We start from the raw sequence: 20,541 nt of genomic DNA, 5'->3' as shown, positions 1-20,541 counted from the left end.
CAGATCCTTCAAAACGCCCCACCCCCAGCTTTTCTATTGGTGCTATCTGAAAAACTGTGCAAACTTGATTTTCACACTATGTAACAGAGTAAATGCACGAAAGTTGACTTTAATCTTAATGTTACAAAACTTGAATTACTGAAAAAGTTGTGCAACAACAAAACTATTAGGGTTATGAAACCCGACAGGGGGGGTTAGCCGTCATGGAATAGGAGGATTACGTGAACAGGATGCATGAATTTGTTTTCGACACTGATTTTTATGAAGAAACTTCCTTGAATTTCATACACATTTCATATTCCAAAATCGATTTGACATTACAGGACATGCCAGACAAATTAGCTATGATGAATGGTTGTTTTTACATTGTGAATAACCTGAAGTTCCCTTGATCTTCGGGCTCCCAAAGATAAACAAAGACTTCATGAATCCCCCAATGAGGCCTATAGAAATGTGTCTAGATCAAAGACACACCCAGTGGCCAAATATACTGAGCATTACATTGAAAAATCTGTTGGATGTTTTTTCTTACATCTGTAAAGCTTTGTGGGACTAAGGGACGTAACATATACTGAAAATGTTTAATTTGCTACTCTAGACGTTGTGAATTTATTCATTCAGTTATTCCCCTTGAACAAGGTTTACTTTGGCTTCATGAATTCTTAGTGGAATTTACTGAGTTCAGTAATAATAAGTTTGATTTATTGTATACTTTAATGAAGATGGTATTGAAAAACAAGTATGTATCTGGATGGACAATATTTTTTTTTTTTTTTTTTTTTTTACAGAAGAAAGGTGTAGCAATAGGGGAAGCTTGTGCCCCCATATTTGCCATCATTATGGCCTACTGCAAAAATAAGTTTATTTCTGGAAAAGAGTCATCTTTCCCTTGTGAGTTATACTTGCGTTTACTGGATGTGCTCATCATTTGGAAACACACACTGGTTGAGTGAGTTTTTTGTTGAACATCACATCTTTTTTTAAAATGTATTCCTTTAACACACTGAATATTAATTATTTGGATGTTCAGGTTCCTAAAGCGATGGGTAAAGGTAAACAACAGTAACATCTACAGGAAGCCAACATACTGTAACAGTACTCTTCACTTTGACAGTAGCCATCCTGGATAGCAGAAACAGGCTATTATCAGAGGACAGTATGCAAGACTCACTAAGTTAGTCTCAGAAGATGAGGTGCATCAAAATGAAGCTTTGCTCCTGGCTGACATTTAAGGCCATAGGGTATCCTTGTGCACTAGCACAAAAGGTGAAAGATGAGGTTGAGAGTAAAAGAAAGATTTTTTTAAACCATTGCTTAGGATGGATGTAGGAAATGAAATGATCCTGGCCTCGAATTGGTTTAAAAGTGAGAAAGATTTTTTTTGTGTAATTTTAGAATGACATACAATGGTATGTACGAGCACATTAATGAGATTTTAAAGAAAAATTGGCACATTTTTTCTTGCTTTGATGGGTACATGGACATTTTTGGGAAAGGCCCACAGATACTATCAAGAACTTTTTAGAGCAGAACAACATAAAAATATTGCCCCCCCATAAAAGGATGGGGGCTTTCAGATGTGAATTTTGTAAACAGTGTAAACATATTTTTGTGGGGCATATGATTACTGTTAACAACATTAAGTTAAGGGGCCACTTGTACTGTGATTGTAATATGTACAGCATTGTATATATAGCCGTATATCAAGCCTGCCCATATTTTTATGAGGGAAAGACCCAAAGGAGATTTTGTGCAAGGGTGTATGAGCATTTGCTGGATATTAAAAAAAAAACAGAATACCAGCAACTTGTTAGCAAAGCATGTTTTGAAATTTCCTGGTCACAAGTTTTTATTTATGGGGATTGACACAGTAAAAGAAAACCCTAGAGGGGGGCCATGGAAAATATTACTTGAACGTAAGGAATTATGGTGGCAAATCAAACTGAATTCCTAAAACTCCCCAGGCTTAAATGACAATGTGTCAGTATGTAGCATTTTAAAACTTTGTTCATTTACTGTGTGATTTATATGTTATTCTTGATTTACTGTTTTAAAATGTATAATTTTATAAGTGGATACTCATTTATAAATGGGATTGTTAATGGCAGTATTTCTCACACATTTAACTCTGTAGAACTATGGTTTACAAAACGCTGCCTCTTATTAAACCCTAAAAAAACGAAACTTCTCCTTTTTACACCTACCAGTAAATCTCCACCAATAGACTTCTCTGTATCATCCCATGACGGTACACTTATATCCCAAGATCAAACTACCAAACTGCTAGGTATCACCATAGATAACCTAAACTTTGATGCCCATATCAACAACATTCTGAAAACTACCAATAAAAAATAGGCTCTCTTTATAGGATTAAATCCTTCCTCACTCCTGCAACTAGAATAACCATTGCCCACACACATCTTATCTCCACCCTTCTTTATGCCTCACCTATATTTACCAATCTGTCAAAAAATAACCTTAAGAAATTAGAAAACTCCTATAATAGCATAGCCAGATTTGCCACAGGTAATCCATATAGAACTCATCACTGTATTAATCTAAAGCATCTTGGGTGGCTTGAATTTCACCAGCATCTGAAATATAATCAACTGACCATCGTCCACAAAATACTTTATCAACCTGACAAAACACCCATCCTATCTAATCTTATTCACCCCTATGTAAACCTTAAGTCCCTAAGATAATCACAAAAATCTCTTGTATACATAAACAAATCAAATAGAGCTGAAGACTCTCTGTTTTCTATTTCTATTGGAAAAACCTGGAACCTACTTCCCTCTGAAGTTACCACACTTCCCTCTACTACTCTGTTTAAAAATAAACTTAAGCTCTTCCTGAAAACACACTGGATGTGCCCCTGTTCTAAACCGGACTGACCAACTTATCCATTATTACCTGAATCAATCAACCTTCTCATCTCTGAATCTACTTCTTCTCTCTAACTTATTTTGCCTCTTTTCTCTAAATCTATTTCATATTAAATACTACTATGCTTCCTCTCCTTCACAGTCCTAGCTAGTACAGGATTCTTTAAAAGTGACTCGTATTACTTCTAGATTTATTACCTAACTGCGTCTCCATGTCATTTTCCTTATCTTCCTTTCTTATCTACATCGACACTATTGCTTTCTTCTCTTCTCTCAACTAGTACTTTTTAGTAACATTTAAATGTAACCTCTTATTAACTATACTAAGTCTATTCAAATATGTGTAACCTTCGTTATGTACTTGGAAACTTGCAGCCTTCTCTGTTAAAGAAAATGTATATGCATTCTAAATATGTAATTCTGTAGATGTGAATTTTATTGGAATTGTGTGGAGCTTTTCTCCCCGGGCCTCTACTGAAAATGGACATATATCCAGCTAGACTAGCCCGGTCAACAAATGTAAAATAAATAAAATAAATAAATAAAATTTATTGGCTACTGGTAAGCATGTGATTGCTATGGAGGGTATTTAATTTGTCTTAATTTTTCTGTTTGCATTTCTGAAGAAGTCTTTGGTATAACTTGGACGAAAGTGCTTAAACCTATTAAAATTCACCTTTATTGATCCTTCTGGTGGGTGGTGGAGTTTGTGCTGCTTCTGTTTTTTGTTTCCACAACTTTAACCGTGAAGTGGTGCTTTCTTTGGTTCTTAGTTTTTTTTATGTACTATAACTAGAAAGAGGTCTTTGACAGATATTCCTACAAAAATAATATGCTCCAAGTATTCATTTTCTCCTATATAGTTAAGGAAAAAAGCCACAAATCTACCAATATGTGTTTGTTTATAAAAAGTCTTTTCATTTAAACATATACATATCTAGTTATTGGTTTTACTTTTCAACCTTTTGCTTCCTCAACTGATCATAAAACAGGGTTCTGTAACTTACTTATGAACTTTAAAAAGATACCAAACACTGAAGGAAACAATGGTTTCTTTACTTCAAAATATGGTATTAACTGTGGGGTAATGTTACAGTCTAACTTCATCTCTTTTAAGAAAGTTTGTGGTTAAGTAATATCAACTTTATTCCTTGAAAGTGAGATGAAGTTTCCCATCGTTCAGTTACTCCAACATTTTTTTTGTGACTATAAAAATGAATTTATTATGACAGTACCACCCCCTTTAACTGATCTTCTACCCTATCCTCTACTAGTAACCAGCCTATAAGATTAGTTTTATTGTTTACTGAGTTAACAGACAACTTTTAATCCACGATTACAAGAGATAGAGTTTGTGTCTACTAATTTGGGGGTTGAGGTGGCAGTGGCACCTATCTCTGACTCAATGAGCAATTTGAGAAGAAAATGTTGTTTAAACGTTTACAAAGACAGTGATTAAGGTTTGATGTACACCTTCGACAAAGTTATTCCACAGGAGTTATGCATCTTAAAGATGATGACTTATCACAGCCAATAACCTGATCTGCTTAAACAATGGCAAATTATCAATTTAATTTGCTCACTTAAAGATATGACAATTATGAACCCTTTTTTCAAACCATCTGAAGTTGCGTTAAAGGTAGAGGCTGAACATCTGTATGGTAAATTGATTGATAAACTGGTGCAGAATATACATTTAACCATTTCTTTTTATGAGGCTTTGGATCGTACATCATTTGACAAAACACCTCATAGAAATGAAAAACAGAAAACAAGAGATTTTAATGATTTTAAATTTGGACATTTTTTCCATGGTCGAGCACGGTGTGATTTTTTTTATGCAGTAACTACTATTAAATACAATTTTAACAGTGACTGCCATGGTTCCATAACCTTTGTTTTTTCTGTTACCTGATCTCATAATATGAGCTCAATTACCTGTCAATACATGTAATAAAGTGCTCTCTCCACTAGTCAAGTTGTATACATCTCATCTTTTCTTTTTGTTATTACTAGCCACATTATGTATATCACGTTCACACAGCTTTTCATATAAAAAGACAAGGGTGGTGCCAGTGGTAGGTTAAGTGTTCTTTTTTCTACTGCTGTGGTTATTTTCATCAAGGAATAATTTAATTTAAAGTTTAGCTTTCTAACATATATCAGTTCCAGTAAAGTATCCACCACATTAGATCCACAATAAGGTACAAAATTAAAACCTCTCATTAAAATTTCACTACAGGTGTCAGTATTAAAAAGGCACTGTAGTTACAAATTTTGTAGTTTTTTTTTTATTTATTCTTACAATGTGCCTGTTGATTCAATAGGCTTGACCTCATCCTCTGCCCCTTCCCCTCTTTTGTTTTTTCCAATGACCTTATTAGTCAGACTGTACTTGCCAGTGGGTGGTTCGTCTCCTGTTGCTTTTTTAGTCCTTTGCCAATACTCTATCTCCTGGGCTGCTGTTTCCTGTGAAAACCCTCATCTCGACCGCAGCAGTCCTCCACAACTTACTGTTCTATCAAGTCCGGTCTTCTCATTGTTGATTTAAAAAATACAATGGAGACTGGGGTAAGCTCAGTTTATTCTATAATCATTTTCATCTCTTTTTAACTTTGACCTTCTTAGTAAGAGGACAGTGAGTGTTTGCCCATATTGTCAAAAATTTTCTGAGAACAATCCCTGTAGGTGGAAAACAGGAGGTCTTAAATATTCTCCTTTTGTACCTTTTTAATCTGTTCCTCCATCTCCACTAACCTTCTACTGTTGTCTTTACTCAAAAGCCGCAGGATGTAAACACAGGTCTGATCAGGAAGTTCAAGCTACTTCTGGTGAAGGACAGAACCTTCTTCTAACCCGTTAAGGAATTTGTACATCTTAAGCCATTCTGAGACTTGCTGCACTTGCATACGGTGATGAAAAAAAGGTTGCAAGTTGCAAACTCCAGTATCGCTTCAACAGTTTCTCCCATTTAAAAAATGTGTTGCCTAAGTTGTTACACTGTCTTGTTACATCAGGTGGTCGTATTTTTAAAAATCTTCTTAAAACCAGTAATTTAAAGAACTGGAGTAATTAGAAACACCTGAAATGCAATGTTTTGTCTGTCCAGCATTTTTACATAGTCAAGACTGAACACCCATTAAGAAAGAGAATTTACCAATGTATTTACACAGGAAACAAAGATGTTCCCAATAATGCATTAAGTAAACATGCTAAAAAGTGCAGTAACAAGAAATTCATATGTTTGGTGATAAAGAAGGTGTCTCCAAATGTTAAGGGAGAATTACTTGGCATGTGAAGAATTACTCTGGCAACTACTGCTTAATGCCACAACAGTACCTGTTGTCAATGATCAACTTTCTTTGAACAGTGTTTTAGTATCGAGAGCAGATAAACTCTGAAAAGTTTTTTTTTTTTTTTTAATAAAAAGTAATTTTAATATTCAAGTAACAAATTACTAGTTAAATATTTTACCATAATTCACCAATAGATAGAAATCGGGTAACAGTTGCTTTTTGTACTAAAAGTTTTTAAAAGGTGATCATGGTCTAATACAATTTTTACTGGATGTAAACTATATGTGTACAGCTTCTGGTATTCTAATGAAGTTCCATTTGTAACCAGGAATGAAAGTGCTAAAGTTTTAACTTATTGTTGACTGTGTTCCTATAACAAATTTAGACTCTTAACTGAAGATTCACAGGTCAGTTTTTTTTTGGTTTTGGCCAAAGACATATCAACCCAAATTTAACTTTATTTCATTAACAGTGTAGATGCCATTACTAGAGAATTTCATTCCACAACTTGTAACAGCTACTTACCATCTCCAATTAATCATTAAACCCATCTCTACATCTCTTATAGAATATTTACTAAGAAAACTTAAACCTTGCTCTCCTTCTGCTGACAATCTTCTCAATGAATTCTTAAAAATGGCTGCCAACTCCATTACTTAGCCAGTCCCTATACTTACTAACCAATCCATTGAAAAAGCTTATGTTCCTTCCCTCTGGAAAAATAACTAACTATCATTCTGCTCCACAAAAGGTAGCTACTCTACTGAAATATCTAACTTTAGGCCTTTTGCTACACTGCCTCTCCTTTCCAAACTCTGAGAAAAATGCATCCACAAACAAACTTCTTACCTCCACTCAGCATGGATGTAGACCTGCACACACTACTACCACTGCCCTTTTATTTTTCACGGACACTGTCAAAGTCAAAAATGCAGATAATTGTGTATAATCATAATTACTAGATTTATCTAAAGCTTTACATACAGTTTCACAGTCTAACCTCCTAACACAACTACCCCTCTGGGCTCCAACTCCACCCTACAATGGTTTACCAGTTATCTATCCAATAAATAGGTCAGTTAAACTGCATTCTAGTCCCTCTGCCTACCTACCATTAGCATTGGAGTACCACAGGGTTCAATTCTTAGCCCATTCTTTTTCAATATATTTAACAATTTGCATACCTCTGCTAAACAAGCAATCCTTCTGACCACATACAGCCAATTCTACTCTCATCTGCTCCCCCAGCAACCTAAAACTTTCCAAATAATAATCCAAAATGCCTACAACTCCAATGTGGACTGGCTTACCAAAAATCAGCTCCTACTCAATCCCAAGAAAACCAAGCTGCTACTATTCTTTCCTAAGCAACATATCTTTGAGAAAATCAACTTTACAATTTCTTCACTGAGCAATGCCATACCTGAAGTTGCCCTATGCACCAAACTACTTGGTGTCACAATTCAGTTTCTGTGATGATTTTGCTTTCATCTATTGTAACTCATTTACTAACAATATTTTTTTCTTGTAGCTGAACTAGCTCAATTGTAAGAAAAATAAAGCCTAGTCTTCAGACCTTCTATTCTCAATTCATCTCAGTGTTGTCTACATTTGCTTATTTGCCAGTCACAATTGATTCATCTTGCAACCAGACTGCAATGGATCACCTCTTCCAACCACATTGTTTTGATGTAATCCCACATGCCCCAATACCTCCAAACAATAGCTCCATTAGTTAGAAACATTCAGCAATTTTCTAGAACCTGTAGAAGAACTTCATCCCAACAAATGAAAGCTTCTGCTTAACTACATCTCTCCTTCAGTAGATGAAGTCATTAGTGAATGTCCTACCTACAAAGCCACCATACACCTTACAAAAGCTGTACATAAAGCCTAAAAATGATATCTTCACTAGTCTTCATCGACTACCTGCAAAACAGGAAAGTGGCCAAACTCTTGAGGAGTTTGTCCAGAAATTAAACTTGTTGGCCAAAGACAAACTTCAAAGCTGCCACAGCTGAACATATCAAGATGATGCCATGAGAGACATGTTCATCGGCGGTATTCAGTCAAGTCACATTCGGCAAAGTCTGCTTGAACAACACACTTTAAACTTCCAAAGTGCCTTTGGATCTAACAAGATCACTGGAAATGGCCCATGCACAGTCGCAGTCCTATCAGAACTCTGTCTTGTCAAACTGTGGTGCCTCCTTGGTGGACACTGGAAAAAGTAAAACAGATACCATTTGTCGAAGATGACACATGTGCCGCTGTTAATTCAAAGTGCTACTTTTGTGGTCGCAACAGGCAAACACAATCAAAATACCCAGCTAAAGATGAGTTATGCAGACAAATGTGGCAAGAAGGGTCATTTTCAGAAGGTATGTTTGTCTGTTTCCAGAACTAAACAGTCAGCCTCGACGCACCGCTCTCTTTCTTGCATCATTACTGCAGCAGCTCTGGGGGCTATCTAGTGCAGTTGCTGCTTTGTCAATGGACTGAACTACATGCTATAATAGATATAGGGACCTCAGAAAGTTACATGGTGTTCTCTGTGGTTCAAAAGCATGGTTGGCCTGTGTATTGCTCCTGAAGAAGAATTACAATGGCAACTACTCAGTTGACAAGCTTTAAACAAGGACATTACCCATTTTACCTAATCTCTGTGCCAATATTCTACTGGGTCAGACTTTTCCCAGCTGCACTCAAAAGGCGGAAATTCATTTCGGAAGAACAAAACCCACATTTGCTCTCAGCAGATTAAAAATCGCTGCTCAAATCGAAGCTCCACGACTCTTCCAATATTTATAACCAGAGTGCAAGCCTACAGCAATAAAATCTAGGCTTCACAGTCCTTCAGACGAGAACTTTATACAAGCTGAAATTAAATGATTGAGAGCCAAAGGCATAATCAAACCCTCTAACACACCCTAGACAGTACAGTTTCTGATCACTGCAAATGGAAGGCACAAAATGCAGCTGGTCATGGACTATATGCAAACAATAAATCATTTTACACATCTTGATGTCTATCCTCTTCTGAGGATAGATGGGATGATTCAAAAAGTGGCACTTTAGATCCAAAGTGCTGTATACCTTGTAAAGTGCTTACCACCAAATACAGATAAGACATTATGAGAAACAACACACCACCTTGGAGGCTTGTGGCAGACTATCAGTTCTGTCATATACCATTTGGCTTGACTAATGGTGTGCCTGTTTTCAAAGCACTATATATGAAATAACTGTGTCTGAGCAATTGCATGACACACATGCTTAAGTCGGTAATGTCACCATCTGTGGAAAAGACAGGGATGATCAATATAAGAAACTGGCAGGGATTTCATGAAGCTGTCAAACAATATGGTCCAACGTTCTGTGATGACAAGAGCATAACAGCAGCTACTAAAATCAGGCTACTGGGCTACGCAGTATCTAAGGGGATAATAAAGCCAGACTCAGCGAGACTAGAACTTCTGCAAAAACTAAACTGCTCCCCCTCGAGAGCTTAAATCAATTAAGAGTAATGGGGATCTTTGCCTACTATTCACAGTGGATAGCGCAGTTTTTGGATAAAATTCACCCTCTTGTACACAGCCTGACCTGCCCACTGCCTTAACCTGTGGTGGATACATTCGAGAATCTTCAAAAGGAGTTTGAGAATGCTGCTGTCTCTACAGTCGATTATAATGTCCTGTTGATAGTGGAGAGAGATGCTTCAAAAATCACCATTGCTGCCACATTAAACCAGTAATGAAGGCCTGTGGCCTTTTTTCCAGGATGCTGTCACCATCCGAGAGGCACCATTCAGCTGTTCAGAAGAAAGCATATGCAGTAGTCAAATTAATTTTAAAAATGGAAGCACGTTCTTCTGAGAAATTTTTAGCTCGTTACTGACAGACACTCAAGTCACCTTTATGTACGACAATCAGAGAAAAATAAAGAATGATAAAATACAGTGCTGGAGAGTTGAGCTTTCACCTTTTCGCTTCAATGTCATTTAAAAATCGGCCTGGAAAGGAGAATCATGCCAATGATAACTTATCACTTATGTGTTCTAGCTCATTTCTCCGTCTTGTTGACTTAAGGTTTTTACATGACTCATTGTGTTTTCCTGGTGTTGCCCACTTGATGCATACTATAGGATCCAAGAATCTTCCATTTTCTGTCAAGGAGGTACGAAGCATAACCTCAAATTGTTCTGTATGTGCAGAAGTGAAGCCGGGATTTTACCATCCTACAAAACACCAGGCTCGTAAAGGCTACCCAACCTTTTGAGAGATTGAGCACAAATTTTAAGGGACCTCTTCCTTCCACAACTCACAACTGGAATTTGCTTACTATTACTGAAGAATATTCAAGGTCCCCCTTCTGCTTTCGCTTGCCCAGATATGACTGCACAAACTGTAATTGCCTACCTATAGAAACTATTTTCACTCTGATATGCCAGCTTATAGTCACTCAGACCGCTGCACCTCTTATGGTGTAATGAATTACAAGCTTTCTTGCACAGCAAAGCAAATGCAAGCAGCAGGACCACTCCTTACAACCCCAGAGGTAATGGTAAAGTCAAGCATCTAAATGGTAGACTTTGGAGGGCCATTACTCTGGCTTTAAAGGGTAAAAAGATGTCCATGTTGCTCAAGGCTCTCCACTCTAGCCAATCTCTACTGTGCACATCCACAAATGCAACACTGCACAAAAGGTTGTTTAAATTCAATCACTGTTCCACCACCGGCACTGTGCTTCCCATTTGGCTTACATCTCCTGTCCCTGTTCTGCTATGCAATAACAACAGGTCCTCCAAGTATGATCCGTTAGTAGAGGAAGTGGAACTCCTGTATTGTAATCCTCAGTACACACATGTTCAACTTGTCAACAGAAAACAAGAGAGAGTGTTTCCATCTGGCAGCTAGCACCCAGGGGCAAAGATGACTCTGAACTGTCACATCGAACTAGTAATCACCCGCAACAGCCAAAGAGCATGGCAACCCAACCGACTGAAGTGACAAAATTAGAACCAGATGCTGCTGTGCCAGCACGATTACAAAACATCAGTTCTGACTCTACCCTCCCTCCTACTTACATAATATTGATTCAAATGGCCTAGACACCAGAGTACATTTCTATAACTTGCGCAACAGACAGCCTAAGTGAAGTTTTGTTTTCTGCTTTCTACAATTTTATGACTCTTCACTGACACTAATATATCCACTTCTTCACTCAACGCTTTGGTGGGGGAGAATGTGATTACTTTGACTTCATCTACTGTACCTTGTTTTTTTTTTTTTTTTGTTTTTTTTTAACAAAGTTAATAGCTGAACTAGCTGAATTGTCTATTCTCAATTCACCTCAGTGTTGTTTGCATTTGCCTGACACAGTTTCATTTGCATATTAACAACATAAAGACTCATCAGAAACTAAGTATGTTATATAGGGCCAGAAACATCCTAACAAACTCCACTAAAATAACTCGCTACCACTTAACTCAACTTCCTTCTCTACGTTTCACCTATTCTGACAAATCTTCAGTCATCTTTTAAGGCTAAACTTGGTCAGTGTTACAATAAAGTACCTTAATGAGCATCTGGTCACCCTCAGAGACTGCAGCACTACTCTTCACTAAAAACCTAAAATGGCTCGAACTTCCCCATCAGCTTACTTTTACTCAACTGTTGCCAACACGCAAAATAATCTATAATCCAATTTCTATAGCTATTATTTTCCTTTTATAGCATTATCTTCCTCACCGTGATCTGCGTTCTTCTGACAAACAACTTCTGTTCTTCTATGAACCTCGGGCAATTGGACTTGGCCTGTATTCCAATTGTATAGCCGAGTTCTGGAACAGCATCCATATGTCGGTCATATTAATACCTGTAATTCTCTCCTAAAACAGTATCTCTGTAACTCTTGGCTCTGTTTATGTTCTACACCAACCTAATATTTTCACTATTGTGTGTTGCTGAACCTCAAAACCTTCTCCATTTATGTCCAACCTTTTTTTTTCACCAGCACCCTTGACCTCTTCTTTAGTCATCTGCTTTCTCAAGACTCTGTTCAACCAATACTTTTACATGTTTCTAGAATACAATTTGCAACAACTATGAATATCATTACAAATACATACTTACTGTAACATATATAAAATCACTGTGCATTAGACATTCTCATTTGATTTACAATTTTAACCTCTGCACAATGGTAAATTGCAATACTGGTACTATTGTATTAATGTTGTACTTATGGCATGTAAACTACATCTTTACATTTATCTTTTACATTTTGTAGCTTTGTGGAGCTTACCTCCCCAGGCTTATACTGAAAATGGGTAACCTGCAGCCAGTCAGACTTTCCCAGTAACAAAATGTCCAACAAACAAGTATTATCATAGGGTGGAGCATGTTTCTTTTTACTATACTGCCTCCATTATTTTTTCTTCTTGATATTGTTAAGTTTTACCCTAAAAAAAATATATTCTACTGAAATTTCAATGAGCCTCAATTTATGATTTTTTTTAATAAAAGTGTGATAATTGTGTTTTCCAAACTGCTTGTTTGTATTTTTATTCTCTGGAGCTTTTCTTCCCAAGCCTCTGCTAAAAAAACACAACACACACACAACATACATGCATAAATACTACCTAGAATAATAACCAATATAACTTGGCGATATACATTTTCCAGTATAGGTGACAAGACTTCTAATTACTTTTATATATAATTTCTCTTCTTTAAATGACCTACCATACATACATATTTTGTATCAGTTGTGGCATGTCCTTGATTAAAATTGATTTATTCTGTCAAAACTATCATCCATGTTTTCCAAATTCAGATGAGTTAAATACTCCTAATGGGTCATGAAACCACAGCAATTCCAAAAAGGAGCACTAGTTAAAATATTCTCATAATACGAGCACTCCTGAACAGTCACTCCTGAACAGTCTGCCCATTGTTTATTTCTTGTCTTCTACATTTTTCTACAATATATACTTTACATTTTCACCAACAGATGTTATTTTCATTACTCAAATCTACACCGAGATTATAAACTGTTCTGATCTCCTTCTCTCCACTTACTTGATCAAAGTGCCTTCCTTTGGTAAATTTAGTTGCACATCCCCTTGCAGCCTCGGATAAACAATTTATCTTGGTCACAATGACATCCATTATAATCAGACCACAATGCGTCATATTCAACAGCTTCACATTTTGAAGTGCTTCTAAAAAACAGAAAAGAAAGGATGTCTGATCAGTCCATCTCTGTGAAAGAATCCCCTTCTCCTTTGTGCTGAATATTTACACATGCTCTCACCAAAACAGAACTGCACACTATACCACCCTTTCACAAAAGCTCAGCACAAAGTTTCCTTAATGTCCTAGCCAAAGCTTCTGCATTTTGTTTTTTTAAATAAAATCTTAAGTCTCCCCTGAAAACAAGGCACAAGATTAGTGAGATAATTTGTTTACATTTTATTAACAGAGTTAAGTAATACAACACTTTCAACAACAACTTCTTTCAAACTTCATTCTTTAGCCAGATTTCAGGACAATAGTCAGCACTAATCACCTGGTAGCATTACAGATTAACAAATATATGTGCATGTCCGCTCTTTAATTGCAGTACCCCCATTAAAAAGCACACAAATACGAAGAGCTGTAACAAATGCATAAATTACAGAGTATGGTGACAGGATTAAGTAAACTGATTTAGCAATCCCTTTAAGGAAAGACTTGTGTGTTAAGCTAGTAAAACTTCCTAAAACAACTTCAAGATTATCCACATCATTTGTTCTTTAATCTGCTACAAAATGTTAACACCAAAGGATAAGATAAAAAACTTGACATTGGGTACCAAGTTTTACTAGTGCTGCTGTGTGAAAAGCATTGTATGCATTCTACCACTAATCAGCTAATGCCCATCTTCAAATTTAGAAATCCTTTCTACACTCAACATTGTCTATCTCTACTCCTAAATCATATTTGGAAAAGTAAGACAAAGAATTGTCATAAACTCTAGTTGACAATGTATTCTACTAACAACCAAACGTCCTTGTGTAAGATTTTATCACAGAAATGAATTTTTATGGAGGGCAAAGCACAACTTCCTTCACAAAGGCTGACTACTTCTCTCCATCAGAGAAACTGCAAATACTTGTTTAACTAATTTTCTTTCCTCACACATCCACAGTTGTCAAAACTCGTTACAGGTTTTCTTGAATTTGCTTTTTTTTTTTTGACTGACCTCCCACTTCATGAAGGCTGTTCAAATCATATAAACCAATTCTGTGAAGTAATACTTTGTGTCACATCCCAAGGCAACCCTGTGTAAATGCTACTTATGAGTATCAGTGAGATACAACATTTTGTCAAGTCTATTCTGCCTTCTTTATTGAAAACTGTAGACATTATGCTCAAAGCTCAATGTGTATCGTTTCTGCTGCACATGGCGCACCAGCTTTTCTCCCTTTCTTTCAAACTGTTTCTAACCTACACCCTCAGAAAGTCAAGGAAAGAAGTTTGTAAAAAGTGCTGACTTAAGTGTTAATATTTTTACAGAAGCCAAGCTAAAGACAACCAGCTGTGATTCAAAAAATATATAAATATAAACATATATATGTAGACACACACACACACACACACACACCTGGGTCAAGCACAAGCAATGGCTGTTGGCTATACAGAACAATTCAGAAAACCCTCAGCCAGTCAGCAGTTAGCAGCCAGTTAGTATCCATCTTAACTTTGAAGAACAATTTTGGGGGGTAAGGCGTTCCCCCTCTACTAACGTACAATGACTTTAGAAGCAGAATATGTCAAAACTGAAGAGGGATAAGTCACTCCAAATATGTTGGTGATCAAAACCTACAACAAATGCCCCCTTTTCATAATGTTGCTCCTTGAAAGGGTAAACAGGGAGCCACTTTAGCTCAACAGTGGCTCTGCAATGCACACTCAAAAGCTTCAATACTCCCCACCACTCACTTTTGATAACACATGCACAAATACAACAGTAAGGCAGCTACAGCAACTCACAGATAACGCATTTAATACTTCATTCAACTCTAATAATAATTTTACATTAGCTTTGTAAACAGTTGTGGTAATAGTTGTGTGCTCAGCCAGACTTCTCTGCAACATCAAGTTATCTAGAAGCCAAAGGATGCCAGTACACTTGCAAAACATTAAATCACATATCAAAGAAACTAATATATTTACTTATGAAAGTTATGCATGGATCCCTCTGTATCAATTAAGACAATGTGAAGCACATGCTGGATAGCTCTGCACAGGTTAATACCAAGATACTCACTGTATTTTCTAAATCCCTTCAAAATGTCTTGTAACTGTATATACACAGGTTCTTCAACAGCACACTTATAAAAATCTTCCCCTCCAAAATGCCACACACTAAACAAACACTTGTATTCCAGATTTCCAAATTGCATTTTTCACTTGCGATGGGTAGCCTCAAATTCCCCTCTGATCTATTGTGTATTCCCTTCCTTAAAGCTGAAGGAACTTTTGAATACGATTTACTGTCAAAGCTTGTAATACTCTGCAGACTGACTGCCTAATACCATACCACCACAGGAAAAAAAAATAATAAAATAAGTACACCTAGTCTACACGAATGTTTATGCATAATTTTAATAAGTAATAGTACAACAAAGTAACAACCAGTACGAACTCAAAGTACTCTCATTCATGTTCTCGTGACATCAATCTAATAATTTCTAGTTCAGCACTCCAGCGTTTAAGAGATCAATATAAAACATTAGTCCAGCAGTCACAGCAACAATACTGACACAGAAGCCATCAACCTTCTCGGGTTTCTTGGAAGAACACTGCAGCATGGGAATGAGAGGAGGCAAAACTCTGCATCATATTAAAAAACTAAAATATTTGTTCCTATACATTTTATCAAGCAGGATAAGTCAACTTCTAGATTGTTTTAATTCCTCATAAACCTACATATACCTGAATGGCACAGTAACAGGCTGTAACCATTCACTTTGCAAATGATAAGCACATACTGCAGCTCCACTCAGCTTTTTCAGGCTAAGCTTTGTTAGGCTAATGGACCTCGTGGCTGCACAGAATACACCTAAAAGCAAAAATGCTTGGCTTCAGCCGAAAGTCTCAACATGGCTGCATCAAACACTCATCTGAGAACACACCTTTATTCCACTCCAAACTAGGGTTTCAAATTCTTTAACTGATCCATTCTGGTGTGTGTGCCTGCTACCTCATGTGAAGTTCAGGTATTTTTTGAGGTTTTCTTGAGTGAATATACAGGGTACAGTTTCAGCAATACCAGACTGTGATGGTGAAGCACAAACCGAGTCACTAAATGAACATCTTACTTTATTAGACAGACAATCTGTCCCCCAAGCACCTATGATCATCAGCTTTGGGAAATGCCTTAAAAGATACAACTGAAAATACGGTTCCCTTTTTCAAATAGTTGAGCTCACTTTCCATGATATAGTGAGGAACACAGCAATCTAGAGAGACCACATCATATAACCACTACTACTCTGTGTTGACAGGAGTCAACTAATGTTGTTTAAGCACCTTGTGAGGATTCTATCTTGGGCACCTCCAATAGGAGGCACTCAAGGTACAGTCCACTGCAAGGTGGCACTGTAGTGGGCATAAGACATACAGAAAAGAATTTCTCTCAACTTGCCTGAGAAAGCCACAGGACGCTCTAGAGACGGTTACTTGGGATAGTGAATCCCAGTCTACCATTCTCAGTTTTTCTACCATTGTGCTTTGCAGATGAATGGATAGAGAGATAAAATATAAATCTGGATCTATTTGTACTGACACGAGAAACCTTATGTTTAAGGATCACAAAAAGAGAGAAACAATTCAGTGTTCAAGTTTTAATGTTCACACTTTAAGCAACAAGAAAAAAATGCATAGTGGTGTTAGGTTTCAGCACAAGGGGAAAATATGGTGGATGTAGTCTTAAGAAAAACAATTGCAACTGCATATTTCTAATGGCAACCAGTTCATAATGGAAGAAGAGAAAAACTGTTATAAAAACGTGTTATGGTGTCTTATCACATTTTTTCTACAACCACAACATATTTTTTAAACTGATGGTCCATTTTTTCACACAAACTGAAATAACATTTTTAACACGAGTGGCATATTTTCAATACAATTAATTTTACTCAGAACTATAGTTCTTTGACAGATGGCATTAGACTGTTTTTGTGGCAGTGAAGACATGATAGCCTGCACTGCAAACTACAGCACTTTATTTTGTTTAAGGGCTGTTTTCTGCTTCACTTGCCTTTAGTAACAAGGTCAGAAATAATGATCAAAGTTACTACTAATTCTACGAACATTACTAAAGAAAACCAGTTAACTTCCGCGGTGGTGCAGCGGTAGCGTTGTTGCCCCACAGCAAGGGGTTTACCCGTTCGATTCTCGGCTGGAGTACGGGGAGTGCCTTCTATGGGGAGTCTGCATGTCCTCACCGCGGTATTCGAAAGACATGCGTAAATGGGTCGAGCTGGCACCTCGGCGTTCGTGAAAATCTACTACCAATCATTGGCGGACCGGAGTTCCGCTGTGGCGACCCCTAACCGGGAAAAGCCGAAAGACAACAACAACTAAAGAAAAACAGTACGGCAAATGTGCTTCGTTTCCAACAAAGGAAATGCAGCAACATTAAGAACGGATGCTCACAGAACAGCTGCGTATACAGTTAAAAGTCCTTCATCTTATCAAGCTTGTCTACTACCTTCTGCCACTTTCAGAATTAAACTGTCTGTCGGATTGATCAATGCTGCATTGGCCTTAGATATAAGCTAAGGCTACTGCAGCAGTTGTCATCCGAACATCTGCTAATATGGTTAGTTCAACTTAACACAACTGTAGTTTTCACCTCATCAGCACATAACTACTACAACCTAGTGCAGCACTCTCAGTTATTCCCCAGCCACTACCAAACCTGACATTTAAACAGTGTACACCAAAGCTTTCCAAATTTACCAGTAACAGCTACAACAGTTTAATGTACCCATGTTACTCAATGTAGGTAACTGTAGCGCTAGCACTTTGGAATAAAGGAGTGCAAGTCAAAAATCTGTTTTAATTTTCCAGAAAAAAAATATCCGAGAAGGCATTAAACCCATTCAGTGTAAAATAATGGCAGTTAGCCACAATATCAAGTCTTAAAAATTTAACTTGTCCCGAAACTGCAAAAATTTAGGCCGCTTTATGCTTTGTGACAACACCTCTCCAGTGTAATGAGTTTCGCCAAATGGCCAGATTTTTGCTTCATATTTTGTGTCCATTTCTCATAAAATTATGTTTTTTTCTGTCAAATCACTGAAGGGTGAAGTCAGAAAAAGACAGGCATTTGGAGTTTCAGACCATGCCCTTCCGAAAAAAAAAAAAAAAAAAAAAAAACATGTTCTATCAATTTGGTAAATTTAAAACAACAATAAAAAAGTCCCTGTTTTTTGGGCCTATGTCCCCTATTATTGATGATTTTGCCCAGATTTATTCCCCTAAGAGGTTGACAGGTATTGGGAATCAAGACAATAACCAACGATGCCCTAACAAAATGATCATATTAATAACCTTAGACAAAGACCAAGTAAAGACATCCGTAAGGTAGGTTACTGCAAACAAAACGCGTACACAGGACAGTATAGAAGTTCTGCAGTGGACCAAGAATGTAAAATATATACTATGTATCTATTTAATCGTATTTTTGACATTCCATACAGTGTAATGATCATAAGCTACAACTACAGTAATTCTTATTTTTCAGTAAATGACATTCTTAGGACATCACCCAAAACTAGACAAATAACATATAAATATACCCAATACAACTAAAAAGCATCAACAACAACATAACAGTACAACACTCCGATCGGCATCATAAAAGTTCCACAAGTTGTACAGATGAGTGCACCTCACCCTCACACCCCTGTTCCGATATCTGCAGAGGGATGCTGGGATTTGTAGTTAAGGTAACATGTCCTCCTGGGAAAAAACACAAATCAGTCTCTTTTTTATAATACTATACAAACGATTACATAAGGAAACAATTCGGCACCCACTGTACAAACTAAGGCCACATCCATCACTAAATGTCAGGCCTTTAAACTACACCGTGTTATTCTTCGGCATCACGACAATCGGCACACAGCAAGTGCATGTTGGCGTACCCAAATCCAATGCATAACCCTGAGTGCTACCAAATGCACATTTCAATACGTAGCACTCATAGCTAATAAATGTCAGAGACCACAACTAGACGCTCTACTTGCGGTTCAGTAAACGTAATCATAGAACACTTAATCTTGTACAGTTAAATGAAACATACCAAAGCATCAACCAACCTCGAAAGCGATGTGTTTACATATCCCTGCTGTACCGTTTCGGAGCTGTATATTGTATACAGTCCATTCAAACTACAGAAATAATTCCGCAGTCATCGATAAAAACTCCCTCTAAATTCGTGCTTAGGCCACAAAACGTCCAAAAGCAGTGCAACCCCGGTAGTGGCTACTAACCAGAAGAGGAAAAGACTCAACGCGTCCCCGTGTCACGTGACAATCGGTATCCTGACGTTTTTGATGTTATGCTTTTCAGTTGTGGTTACTATGCAAAGAAAGTGAGACAGAGAGAAAGAAAGAGTCCGTGTGAGCGGGTTGTGTAAGAGGCTTGGTGTCGCGCACATCTTTGCTATACCTCTCAATTGTTCCTCATTTGGGTTGACTCGTTAATTTTAAAGGGGGCTTAAAAAGTTAATGTTCCTCGAAGTTCCACATTGAAAGAGTTTGTCGCACACGCAGTGTTAGGATTTGTAGCTGATATTCATTGTAAATAGAAACGAATCATATTCACTTATTAAAAGATCTTTTTGTAAGTAAAAGCAATATATTTTAGCCGTCTTACAACCTTCCTGTTTATGAAGGCTAGTGTTCCCCATTTTGAAGAACGAAGGTTAAGGGCTTTGTGTTGCAGAAAAACTTATGTAGTGGTACAATTACTTTTCTCCTACTGTTCCTGACTAGTTGGTGATATTAGGTGCAGTCGGAGTCAGAGTTGTATTAAATTAACGTTTTACTTGTGTGTTCCTGTAGAGTGTCTGTGTTAGCAGTTTTGGTTGTGTAGGACAGACATGCGTTTTATTTCTTTTTCGTCTATTTGCATTTTATCAGAATATACTATGTCCAGGTGCCATTTGCCAACAGCATAGAGGAGGCAGTAGAAAGCAACAGAATTAACATTTCTAATGGTTGTTGTTGTGTCTTTCGGCTTTTCCAGGTTAAGGGTCGCCACAGTGGAACTCCGGTCCGCTAATGATTGGCA

At 37.2% G+C, this 20,541-nt stretch overlaps 1 protein-coding gene across 4 annotated transcripts in view; it reads right to left on the bottom strand.

Moving 5' to 3' along the window:
- PPP1R26 (protein phosphatase 1 regulatory subunit 26) overlaps window positions 1-19,925 on the bottom strand; it is a 75,199-nt gene extending 55,274 nt beyond the window's left edge. Inside the window, exons 1-2 of one of the 4 annotated variants that reach the window (XM_044058450.1) lie at window positions 19,550-19,925; window positions 13,270-13,412 (exon numbers count right to left, since the gene is read on the bottom strand). The gene's annotated coding sequence lies outside the window, so the exon portion shown is untranslated. The remainder of the gene's footprint in view (window positions 1-13,269; window positions 13,413-19,549) is intronic. The other 3 variants (XM_044058449.1, XM_044058451.1, XM_044058452.1) reach the window with 3 other exon arrangements.
- Window positions 19,926-20,541: the final 616 nt, after the last annotated feature.

The sequence above is a fragment of the Protopterus annectens genome, chromosome 16.part0 (assembly GCF_019279795.1).
Source record: "Protopterus annectens isolate FY-2018-M chromosome 16.part0, PAN1.0, whole genome shotgun sequence".
NCBI classification, from domain to species: Eukaryota; Metazoa; Chordata; order Ceratodontiformes; family Protopteridae; genus Protopterus; species Protopterus annectens.
The sequence above is the reverse complement of the archived record's forward strand: the minus strand, read 5'-3'. Positions and strand labels throughout refer to the sequence as shown.